At 28.8% G+C, this 13,194-nt stretch overlaps 1 long non-coding RNA gene across 3 annotated transcripts; it reads left to right on the plus strand.

Annotated features, from left to right (window-relative positions):
- The first annotated feature begins 421 nt into the window (after positions 1-421).
- LOC138337642 (uncharacterized) lies at positions 422-11,233 on the plus strand. Of its 3 annotated transcripts, none has more exons than XR_011211021.1 (3): positions 422-920; positions 8,187-8,306; positions 9,136-9,533. It is a non-coding gene; the product is annotated as an uncharacterized lncRNA (long non-coding RNA). The 3 variants fall into 3 exon arrangements; XR_011211020.1 differs by lacking the exon at positions 9,136-9,533 and adding an exon at positions 10,676-11,233 and having other exon boundaries at positions 531-911; XR_011211019.1 differs by lacking the exon at positions 9,136-9,533 and adding an exon at positions 10,676-10,812 and having other exon boundaries at positions 781-920.
- Positions 11,234-13,194: the final 1,961 nt, after the last annotated feature.

Consider the following 13,194-nt stretch of genomic DNA (forward strand, 5'->3'; position numbering starts at 1 on the left):
AATAGTTTAAAATATATTTTTTTCATAATTTTAGATAAGTTTATCGATAACTATCCTTATTTGTCAAAATTTAAGATTTTTATCAGTTAATCTTAATTAATTTTTTTTAACAGCCGCTTGAATACATTCAAATATTTTTTTTAATTTTTGCTAAATGCATGTAATTGTTCACATTTATTATATGTATGTGTGTGTATATATATATATATATAAATTTTGTTTGTTATATTTGTTGATATTTATTTTTATCTCTTATACAATCTAAAAAATTATTTAAATATTACGAATAAATTTTGCATACGAAGATTTGATCAATAAATTTGGGTCACAATTGGGTGCCCATAATTTAAGCCGATTGAATAACAATTCACTATTTAAAAAATAATTAGATCAAAAGCTAAGTGCGGTGACTATTATTTTTGGATTAGAAGGAAGAATTCTACATAGCAAAAAGTCTCAATTTTTCTTCCTTGAGCTGCCCCCACCACCCAGCTCAATATAGCACCCTACTGCCTGTTTCTTTCCTCTCCAACACCTCTTTTGTAGCCACAAAACAACCACCTTAAACCCCCAAATCCACCAGATCTTAGCCCTCACTACCAACAACCAAGACCCACAGGAAAGAAACAAAACGCCATTACACTGCTGCAATTCCGACCAGCTACACCACCTATCGTACTTCTTTTTCAGATCCACCGGTGAGCTCGAAGCTCGCCACCACCAGACCACCCTCGTACCAGGCCCAGTCCCCTTCCTCTTTCACGTTTTCTTCTCCCTTTTATTGGTGTTCTGGCTTAAAGTCGAGCTCCGAGAGACGGCGACACAACTCTAAACGGAACCAGATCATCAACACTGTTGCTCCTCCAATGAGCTACAACCACAAGAGCCATGAACTCCGGCAAACAAATCCAGTAAAATAAGTGACACTTCATTCCTTTTCACATATATTTCTATTTTTTTTATTATTTAATTTTTGCTTGTGTTTATGCAATCGGAAGTTTCTCTAGAGAAGTCTGGTTGTTGATACTTTATTGTACTTACTTTTTGTTATTATTTTGCCTATTTGATTACTTTTTCGTCGTAATTTTTTTTTTAGCTTTTGTTCTTGCTCTCTATTGGATTAAAATTAGTATTAACTTCTCCAAATATATGTTCATTTGTGACTCATTGCAGTTTGATTTTATCATTTTGTTCGTATCCATTTTTAGTTATTAAATTACAATGTTTTGATTTTCCAACAAGCCATAATTATTTGATTTTTCCTTAATTCCTTATTATTTACTTGCTATTGCATTCAATTTTTTCTCTTTTGCTAAAGTAGCTTTTTGTCGCCATTTCTTTATGTTAATTATTGCAATTACTGTTTAATAGTTTATCAAAATTGGCCAATGAAAAAAATTTCTCCGTCGATTATGGAGGCCTCCATATTTTTTAAGACGGAAATTTAGTTTAATTTCATATTATTTATTTTGTTAAAATTGACCAATGAATAAATCTCACGTTCTATGTTTCTAAACATATATGAGTTGATTTTCTTAGATTTATTTTATTCATATTTGCTTGATTATATTTATTATAGTTTGATTTCGTTGCTTTTATTTAAGTCTACTTCAAAGGATTATATTACTTTCTTTGTTTAATTTTGATGATATTCTTATTGTTGGTCTTCTGTTTGACTTCACTGTTTCATAATATTAATTTTGTCATTTATATTCTGAAAGTAATGTGCTCTTTATTCGTTTAAGATAGTTATAATTTTGCATTTTTGATACTATAAATTATAATTTCTTTGATACCTCTGATTATTATTATTCAGAATAATGAGCATAAAAGAAATTTCCGAATTATTAAAAGATCTCATAGAAAGTAATAAACAATAAACCTTACGGTTAAAAATGATAGAAATAGAATTAAAATTATTAAAGAAAATATTCCAGGAAGAATAACAAATATAATAGAAAAAACAGAAAAATTTGACAAAAGAGTAAGTAAAAAATATATTAAAGAATTACTAAACAAAAAATCAGCAAGTGGAAACACTTATAAAAAAGGAAGCATGGATGGAATTTTAATCCAAAAATTTCTTGAAAAGCAAAAAGGAAAAATTTTATATGATTTAGAAAATGATCTAGAAACAAATACAGAATGTAATTTTGTAGTGGAAATTAATTCTAAATCAAAAGAAGAAGTTAATAATGAATGAACTTGATGAGCTGATTTAATCAATGGAAGATCTAAGTCTTTCAGAAGAATTAAATGTATTCATGAATAAAGGGGAAACAGGAGGACCCCAAGGTAAATTTGAAGCATCAACATCAATGAAAGAAGAATGGCAAGAGCCAGAAAATGATGATAAAAATTTTGCAAATAAAGTAAAAAGGAATAATGATTTTACAAAAAACTATCATAATAGTGATAAGTCAAGATTTATGCCGAATAGACTCCCAATAAGGGGATATCGGAGTACAGTTTCTTGATCTTGAATGCAAAAGAGATCCAGAAGATAGCTTAGACCTTTGGTCTCAGAATATGCTACTATATTTCCTATTGGGAAAAGGAAATTATACAGAGGAAGAAAAATATATCATTATGTTAACACTATTATTGGAAAAGTAAATGACTGGTTTTCAGGATTAACTGAAGATGCAGAAAATATAATAAAAATGATACCTTAGAAGGATTAAAAAATTTTGTACAAGAAGGTATAACAAATCTAAAGCAATACATTGCAAATGAATTCTTTGGAGGACAAGGAAATATAAAAGAAAATAAAGAAATGATAAGGACAATTGCTAAAGAGAAATTAGAAAAATTACAAATTTGTAAAATGAGTTATATTCAAGAATACACTTGTGAATTCGAAGAATATTATTATAAAATATTTGATAGCGGTAAGGAAATGATGCCTTATCTAGAAAAATACTATAAAAAATTACCAGATTTCTGGGCTAAATACTTTAGAGAAGAATACGAAAAAAAAATAAAAAGGGAGATACTCTTGGACAAAGATAAATTTCCTAAGAAATAGACTTGGTCAACTTTGTATGTCCCATAACATACAAAGAAAAACTAAAAGAATAAATACACAAATTTATTGTAAAGATACCAACGCATCTACTCAATGGGGATGTGATGATAGACCTTACAAAAAAAAGAAAACAGATCAAAAAGGGTTAATAAAAAAGAAAAAATTTCTCTAAACAGAAATATATACCAAAGAAAAAATATTATAAAAAGAAAAGAGAATTTTCAAAAACAAAAGATAAATGCAAATGCTACAATTGTGGAGAAGAACGTCATAAAAGTTACGAATGTAACAAGAAAGGAGTAAAAATCTCAAAAATAGATAGAATAGAAATTGATTCAGATCTTGAATCAGTAAAATCTATAGAAAGTGATGATTTCTTTGAAGATATTTATGAAGAATGTTTAACCGAATGTTCAACCAATTATGAAGAATTTGACTAAATGAATAAAGAAATACAAGAAAAAGAAAATTCTGTACAAATTTTAGAAACAGAAGAAGACCATCATGGTTATGCTTTAAAAGCAATAGTTGATGGAGAAACTTTTAAGAAAATCCAAGGATTAAAACTAAATCTTAAAGTAGAAGATAATCTACTAAGCAGAATGCAAAGAATGTTTGCAAGAGACAAAATTTCTTATCATAAATATCAAGAAATAGAAAAGGTAATAGAAATTACCCAAACAACAGGAAAGCATAAAGTAAACCTGTTAACAAAACAAATGATAGATCAAATTCTAAGGAAAATTTCTGAAAGAAAAAGAAAGAAAATGAATTATGTTCATCTAGGTGGAATTCAAATATAAGTTAAATCAACTTTCAAAGAAGCAATAAATTGTCCAATAGTGATAAATTTATCAGATGAAAGATTTATAAATGCAAGAGAAGGAAATCTTGGTATAGTAAAGGGAAACCTAGCCTATACAAAACTCCTATTTACATACTATCCAAAATATTGTATATCACTCAAAGATGCTGATTTTAATGACGCTTTGAGTTTACATTTTAAAATCAAAAGAAAATGAGCTATTTAAACCAGGTAATCATATAATGAGTATATATTACCAAGCATTATACACAGTTACAAATTCAAATTATGGCAAAGTGTATAAAAATAAAGGAATGATCGAAATAGATCAAGAATGTGCAGGAATAGCAAGAATAGTTGAAACAGAAATTCAACAGGCCCAAATTCCAGTTGAATATGAAATTCGATTTGAAAAAACACATGAAATAGGGAGTACTAGTAACCCTAGGCTTTCAATAGAGTATGGAAAAAATTCAATTAGAAAAAGTATATCTAATAGATATTATTTAAATATTGAAACTCCAAATATTAAAAAAATAAAAGGAAGAATATACAACGGAACAGAATGGAAGTATCAAGAGATCTTAATACAAACAGAAGCAACTACTAGCCATGTAAAAGGTATCCTAATAGATGGAATACCGATTTACGAAGGAGAACATTATACCTACAAAAACTTTTCAAGGAAATAACTTTAGTTGTAAAAACATGATAAATTTACCTATACAATTTGATACCATAAGAATAACAGTTCCTTGTTATATTACAAATCACGAAAGTGATCAAGAATTAATTTTAGGAAATTTATTCCTAAACAAATTAGAAGATTACAGCATAGGAAAAAATGGAATAGAAATGTTCTATAATGGTGAAACTTGTTTCATACAGAAAGTATAAATGCTAAAAGAAACAACTTGTCTAGCAAAATCTTTTTTAATAAAAGATTGGGACATAAATAAAACTAACATCTCTATGATAGGAATCACAGGAGATAAAGAAAAACTTTTAAAATCTAAAAAAAAGTTAGAAATAATTTTAGGATAAAAAATTGTTTCTATAAATAAATTATTTGCTTATGATAAACTGGAAACAAATTTATTATTAGGAAATGATTTTATACAACAATTTTAAAATTATCAACAGACCTTGTATATGATAAATCTAAAAACTCCTTGAGGACATTACATCAAAATCCCAAGAATACAAAATTCGTATAATCTTGAAAAAGATAATGAAAATTTTAAAAGAAAATATTTAGAAAATCTAAGAAAAATTACTTGTAATGTCTTAATCTAGAAAAGATTAAAGAAAATTTACAAAAAACATATGGATAAAATGCATTAGAAAAATGGGAACAATAGCATGAAAGGGCAACATTGACTCTAAAAGATCCTAGTATAATCATTAGAGTAAGACTCATGCTCTACAACGGAGAAGACAAAATTGAATTCAAAATTCAAATTTAAGAATTACTCAACCTAAAATTAATAAGAATGAGTAAAAGTCCTCATAGTAGCCCAACATTTATGGTAAGAAATAATGCTGAAATCAAAAGAGGAAAAGCTCGCATGGTAATAAACTATAAAGAGCTAAATAAAAACTGCATATTTGATGACTATTTTGTCCCAAATAAAAATAATTTAATTAACCTTGCAAAAGGAAAATCATATTTTTCAAAATTCGACTGTAAAAGTGAATTTTGGCAAATAAAATTAGCAGAAAAATCAGTACAGTTAACTGCTTTTAGTACCCTTAATGGACATTATGAGTGGTTAGTAATGCATTTTGGGCTAAAAAATGCACCACAAATTTTTCAAAGAAAAATGGATAAAATATTCTCAAAAAAGAATTTTTTAATAGTCTACATATATGGCATCCTAATATGTTCAGAGACATATGAAGAACATTTAAAACCTCTGAAGGAATTTTCAGAAATCTGTCTAAAAAATGGAATTGTTTCAAGTAAAAAAAAAACTGACATAAACAAAAATGAAATAGAATTTTTAGGAATGATTATTTCAAAAAATGGAATTGAACTCCAATCTCATATCACTAGAAAGATAATAGAATTTCCTGACAAATTAACAACAAAACAAGAAATTCAAAGACTTCTAGGGTGTTTGAATTATGCTGGAGAATTTATTCCAGACTTAGCAAAGAAACGAAATATTCTACAAAAACTAATAAGAAAATCCAATAGACTAGGATGGACAGAAGAACACACAAAGTGTATCAAAAGTCTAAAAGAGGAATGTGCCAAGTTATCAAAACTCAGATTACTAGAAGATAATGATAATCTAGTTTTACAGACTGATGCATCCGATTATCATTGGGGAGCATTATTGCAAGCCGATTTAAATGAAATTTGCTGGTACCCAAGTGATACTTTTAATGATGCAGAAACAAGGTATTCCACTAATGAAAAGAAATTATTAGCAATTGTTAGAGGAATCAGAAAATTTTTTGCTTTTCTTTTACCAAAACAATTTGTTATTAGAACTGATAACACACAAGTTTCAGGGCTAATATTTAATAAGCTACCTTCCGAACCGCAATACAGAAGGTTGCACAGATGGCAGGTGTTATTATCATTCTATACATTTTCAATAGAATACATTAAAGGAAATGATAATTTTCTTGCAGATTTCATCTCCAGAAACGTCCAATATGGACAATCAAGCAAAAATCCTGGTAAATAGGATATACGAAAAAATGAAGACAGTGGATGAGTCCATTGATGAAAAAAGACAAAAACTTTTCATAATAAGAGACGAGTTATCAAAGTTGTCTGAACAATCTTGGATGTTACAATCTGAATTGAATCAGCTTAGTACCAATCAAGATGAAAACATGAGAGAATTCTTAATTTTATGTGAACAACTGGACACACGTCCTTCACGGAATTCAAATATGAAAGGGAATATTAATCCAAAAAAAGTGGCAGAAGATGTCCTACTAGCACTCAGTGCCAAAAACATCTCGATAGTAAGCACGGATATGCCAGTTTCCACATCTAAAGATGAGGAAAAAAGCCGAGCAAATGAAGCAACATGCTCATCTTCAGCCAAAGCTAAAAAAATTATGTCTGGGAAACCAGAAAGTAAAACTAACCAAGTCCTGTCAGGAACAAAAGTATTTTCTTCTTTTCAGGTTGAAAAACAACACCCGAAGGAAGAAGAGTATCTTGCTTTTACCAGATACATATATAATCTTCCGGAAGAAAGTGGAGAAACTTACGGGGTTTTAGAAACAAGAAGTTTTGTTTCCTAGAATATCAATATTTTCTAACGGACTACCAAGTTTTACAACTCAATTATTCGAGTTTGGATATTTAGATCGTGTTTATACAAGACCCGATCTAAAAGAACTGTCCCATCTACCTTCAAAATTGTTCGAGGCAATTAAAAATTATGCTCAAGGCAATGGAGTTTATTGCGGATTCTATAACATATCAATGGAGTGTCAAGATTGGCAAGCATATTATCCTACACTCAACTACATCTCAGTTGAGAAAATTAAGGAATTTAATGTTAAGGCCACCGGGGTTGATAAAAAACTTCCTCACCTTAATATAAAATGGATTCGGACTAGAAGAGCGTTGGGAATAAAAGCCTCATACGCTATTGTAACCAGATTTTACAAAGACGATTGTAAAGTCATCGATCAAAATAGTGATTGGGTCTTGATTACTTGAGGAAAAAATAAGTCCAAAGAACTTAAAGAAAGAATTCTGGACCTAGAACTTCACAGGTTAGGAGCCACTGAAGAAATATGGAGATTAGCATGCAAAATGCTAGATCATGATCATGCCTGATCATGCCTGATGAAGCATAAAGATGAAAACAAAGAAGATGATGTCAAAGAAGATGATGTAGGCACTTACGTCAGAAAGCACAAAAAAAGGGGGGGGGGGTTCATATCATGTCGACCAATTATTCAAAAGAAGACAATGGAGCGTCCATTATCTTATCACCAAAGTATCTTTAGGGCCAAGGACTTAAAGATAATTATGTAATATTTTAGGAAAGTCCCTGAAATAATTTTCTTTTTGTAATAAGTCCCTCCTTATATCTATAAAAGAAGAGGAACTTTATACTGAGAAGGTAGACTACATTTTCCGAAAGAAAAACACATCTTAGAAAAATGCTAAGTACCTTGAAAAGTATGAGTTTTAGAGAGTAGTAACTTCTCCCGCCATGGAAAAGTAATTTCCTTAATGTTGTGAGTATTATACAAAGTATATTATAGTCTGTATGTAAAATGAATGATATGAAATAAACAGTTGGTTTTTATATCCTTCTTCTTAAAACTCCATTAATAGTCATAAGTGAAGGTTGCGATCTTCCGCCTCAGGGAGGAACAGTAACAGAGTAGCCAAAGACTGAGGTCGTTAGGGTGAAACACTGTTCATGGCCTAAAGGGAGAACTACTGAGGTAGTGATAAAGAGTATTCATCGACAAAAGAGAAAAAAGGTATACACGCAAACTTTTTATTAAATGTTATTAATTTTACAAATATACTATATGTACTTATACTTAACTTAGACATTAAGAAAAATTACTTAGTACCTATAGGGAATCAATAAATATTTGAATATCTCATGATAATATCTGATATTAACATATCATGCTGTTTGCATAATACATGCATATCTTAGCATAAAAATGAAATTTCTACAAAAATCTTTGCCTATCATAAGAAAAAGAGTTTGGAAGCATAAAAGGGCTTTATTTCATATGGATAGAGCAATTTTCGAAATGGAACAAGTATATAGGCATACTGGTCATCAATATGACGCATTAATATTTTCTATACATGAAATAAAAATGTATAGAATACAAGAATATTTTGAGTATAAAAATGCTTTATCAATTTTAAAAAATTATATAGTTTATACCGCTTAAAAACAACATTCAATTTTTCCGCTACCCTTGTTCTAAAAATTTTCCACCTAGATATTTAGTTAATACTAATGATTATACTTGTGTTAATGAAACTTTTTTTACGTCACCAAGACCTATTGAATTTATTTCTAAAAATGAAGTAGTCATGAGTCTTTAAGTAGACATTAGACTAATTTTGAGGAAGAATTAGAAGAAGAAGTTGAAATAAATGAGGAAGATGAAGAGACTTCTACCCCGACTAGTCCGATTACCGAAGTCTCTCCTTTACCTACTTTTTCAAATGCCGTCATCGTACGTGTTAAAAGATCGTTAGTATGGAAATTTTTGATACAAAATGAGGCAAAAACTACTGTTATGTGCACTAAATGTAAATTGATAATGAAACATGTAACTACAGGTACACAAGGGGGAACGGGACGACTAAGAACACATTTACGAAAGTGTGATAAAGAATTTGCTCGCCTAGATGATATAGAAAGAGCTAATAGAAATGGAACACTCATACCTGAAAGTTCTATGAGTGTTGGAGGTTCTAATATGGTTCAAGGTGTATTAAATATGTCTAACCCGGCTAGTCGAAGCACACACCGCATGTATAGTAAAGAAAATGATCGTAGAGAATTAGCTAAAATGGTTGCTGTTTGTGGTTTAACTTTTTCATTTCTTTCACATCCTTATTTTGTTCATTATATTTGAGAATTATATAACCCAGATTATGAAGGTATTCCAACAAATACTATTAAAAGTGATCTTTTTAAATATCAAAAAGAATATTCTCATTTTCTTTGTTGTTTATTTGCTTATTATGATGGTAGATTATCTATTACTTCAGATATCGAACGTAGTCCTAATGGTAACGGTTATTTTACACTTACTGTCCATTGGATTGACCATGAATGGAACATGCAAAAACGAATATTAGCGTATAAATATGTTGAAGAAACTAAAATCGGTTCTTATATAGCATTAAAAGCAGGCTCTATTTTACAATATTATGGAATATGTGATAAAATAATGAGTGTCACTTTACATAATGCTTCTAATAATTTAGGAGCCGTTGATTATTTAAAAATTAGACTTTGTCCAATTGATAATGATTGTTTTCATATTAAGTGTGCCGCACATGTTTATAATTTAATAGTAAAAGATGTTATTTCTCAATTTGGAGTTTCTTGTGAAAAAATTAGACGTGCTTGTAATTGGGATTTTAAAGCTAAAGTAAAAGCTAGAATTACAGAATTTAAAATTCGTTGTAATGAATGTGGACTTGCATATAGAAAAATTCCCAAAGAAATATGCACTAGATGGAATTCTTTATTTGAAATGTTTCAAGTTGCTTATGTTTATCAAGAACTGCTACAATTAGTTTTTAATGCTCATAATGCGGATCCGAGTTTAAGAATTGACTTTGAAGATCGACAAAATACAAAAGAACTGATTGATTTTTCAAGTGTTTTTTTATAGAGCAACAAATGCATGTTCTGGTCAATATTATCCTACTATTTCTTCTTCTTTAGTAAATATTTGTGTTATTTCATTTGAATTTGCTAAATATAAAGGAAAAGGACAATTTAAAGATTCACTTGCTTTTATGATTGAAAAATTCAAAACATATTTTTTCCCTATTCCTCAAATCTATGACGGCTACTACTTTCAACCCAAATTATAAATTAAGAGGTGTTGAAAGAATGATTGAAAAGATTTATGTAAATTTAGAATTTAAAGATGATGAAACTCCTAATGTTGAACAATGTAAAAGTAGCATTTATACAAAAGTTAGAGATTTATATAATGCATATAAAGTTACGCAAAAAAATATTCCAATAGTTGAACCTTCATCTTCTAAGCCTAAAAGTGATGATACGAATGATTGGATGGATGAATATCTTGAGCTTGAATCTTCTACTAATAATGCTTTTGATTTATATTTCAACCAGGCACGGGAAAAGATTAGGCATGAAGAAGGACAACTTCAACCTCGAATATTAATATGGTGGAAGAATCGTGAAAATCAATTTCCGACCCATGCTAGGATTGTTCAAGATGTGCTAGCGATTCAAGCATCATCCGTCGCTTCGGAGCAAGCCTTTAGTGCGGTGAGATTTATGATTGGAGATTATCGATATTCATTAGCAAAGGATAGTTTGAAAATAACTGTATTGTTTCGAGATTGGGTCAATGCCGAAAGAAGAAACACCGGACTACCACTATTAAGTAGCCATATAGAAGACCAAATTGATGACATATTTGGTGAGAATAGTGATGATGGCATGGAAGCAATCGAAGAAGAACGACAAATGTCAATTCCAAAAATCTTTCTTTTCAAATGATACTAAATTTACAAAAAGAATTTTAAAAAAATGCAATTGTTAGTATAATAATTACTATTTAATTCCTCCTAAATTATGTACTCTTATTCTCTTTCTAATATTTGTATTGTATAATTTATTTATTTGAACAAATATACGGCTATTCGCCTTGATTTTCTTTTATAATAGTCTCTTCTATTTAATTCATGTCACTTTATAAATTTAATTTTTAATTATTTTAATAAAAATTTAAATTTAAATTTTAAATTCAATATAAACTTTAAAGTTTAAATTCAATTTCAAACTTTAAATTCAATATAAAGTTTAAAAAACTTTAAATTCAATTTCAAACTTAAGTTCAATATAAAACTTTGAATTCAATTTGAAACTTTAAATTCAATATAAACTTTGAAGTATAAATTCAATTACAAACTTATATAAACTTTAAAGTTTTCAATTAAAGTTTTTAATATAAATATATAATATTATATAATAATTAAAATAATTAATTTTTTTTTAAAAAAGGTACCGGATGAACCGGTAAGACTCGGTTCCAAACCGGTTACTAACGGACCGAGCGGAACAAGTTGGTTTTTTCGATAGATCTGGTCCGGTAAAATCCGCTACCGATAAGTAAATTCGGTAATAAAAATTCGATATCGATCCAATTTCTGATAAAACCGATCTTGTTGATCCGGTCCTATCCCCTTACTACCCATTACCCTCTCCCATTACCTCAATTCTACGTACACTACACACACGACACATACATACTATTACGCTTAATACATATACTAACACACACACACAACTATCAGCAAGACAGACGAGGACATGAAAAAATCAGCCAAAAAAAAAGAAGAAAAAACACTAACACAAGACACACACAAAAAAAATCAGAAACAACAAACGAGAAATAAAAAATATACTCTCATTTTATTTTATTTTGATTCCAAAAATTTACCAATGCATTTACAGTTTTTCTTCCTTTCTCGTTATTATTTTCATATGAACGCCATACATATATCACTACACACACCAAACAAAAGCTTTGTGGCGTTCTAATCGAGCTTCGATAAAAATATTGTGATATTCAACTTTACCTTATTGTTTTAATTTATTTATGTAATTTGATTTAATTTTATGATAGCTTTTCTTGTATTCATTAATTTGATTGAAACGATTAATTTGTTAGTTGTTATATCTCCATTTCCCGAATAAAGTAGCATTAATCAATGATTATTTCTAATTATTTTTATTTCTTAGTTGTGACTTCTTAAAAATGAACGGTCATTGGATTCTTATCTTAATTTAGATAATAATGATAAACTAGAAATTGTTAGGCTAAAATAGGTTAAAGAATTAAAGTCATTTTCATTTTTTCAAAAACAAAATAAAAAAAATATTTTACAATTCTTTATTATTTATTTGGATTAAAAAGTGTGTGCTAATTTTGATGTTAACTTGTGAATTAAAAAAATTTAAAAAAATATAGAACTAATCCAAAATTTCATATTGTATTCGGAAGAGTGGATTCATTTTACTTTATTTGATTTTGTCTTTATAAGGATAAATATTTTCTTTTAACGTTAGAAAAAATTGTAGACACAAATAAAATTATTTCAATTAAGAATGTGGTTACACATCTTTTTTGAAACAGTTAAAAAAATTCAAGAATTCGGTGACACATCTTGATAAAATTATTCTAACAAATTTATTTAATTAAAATTAAGGCGTGAGACAGAATATTAGGTAACACATTCGAGAGAATAAGACAGTTATGCTTTGAAGTTATTAAAGATCAATACAAAGAATGTGGTTACACATCTAGGTTGAGACCAAATAAAAGTTTAACAATTAAATCCCAGCAAATTATGGCCTAAAAAATACATCTAATTATAAATAATAATAATTTAAGTATAAGTCAATAAAATCGACCGAACTAGAACCATGGGACTCGAGGGATGCCTAGTACCTTCGCCTCAATCAACAAAATTCGTTTCCCGAATTTCTAGTTAGTACACAATATAGAGAGCAATTTTCTTTTTATTAGGGATTAAGCAAAAAGGCGAATTAGAACAACATAACTCAATTACAAGTACGATTCTTGAAAAAAGTTAAAATAATCCCTAAATTAATAATGTCAC

Source organism: Solanum lycopersicum, chromosome 8, assembly GCF_036512215.1.
Source record: "Solanum lycopersicum chromosome 8, SLM_r2.1".
NCBI lineage: Eukaryota > Viridiplantae > Streptophyta > Magnoliopsida > Solanales > Solanaceae > Solanum > Solanum lycopersicum.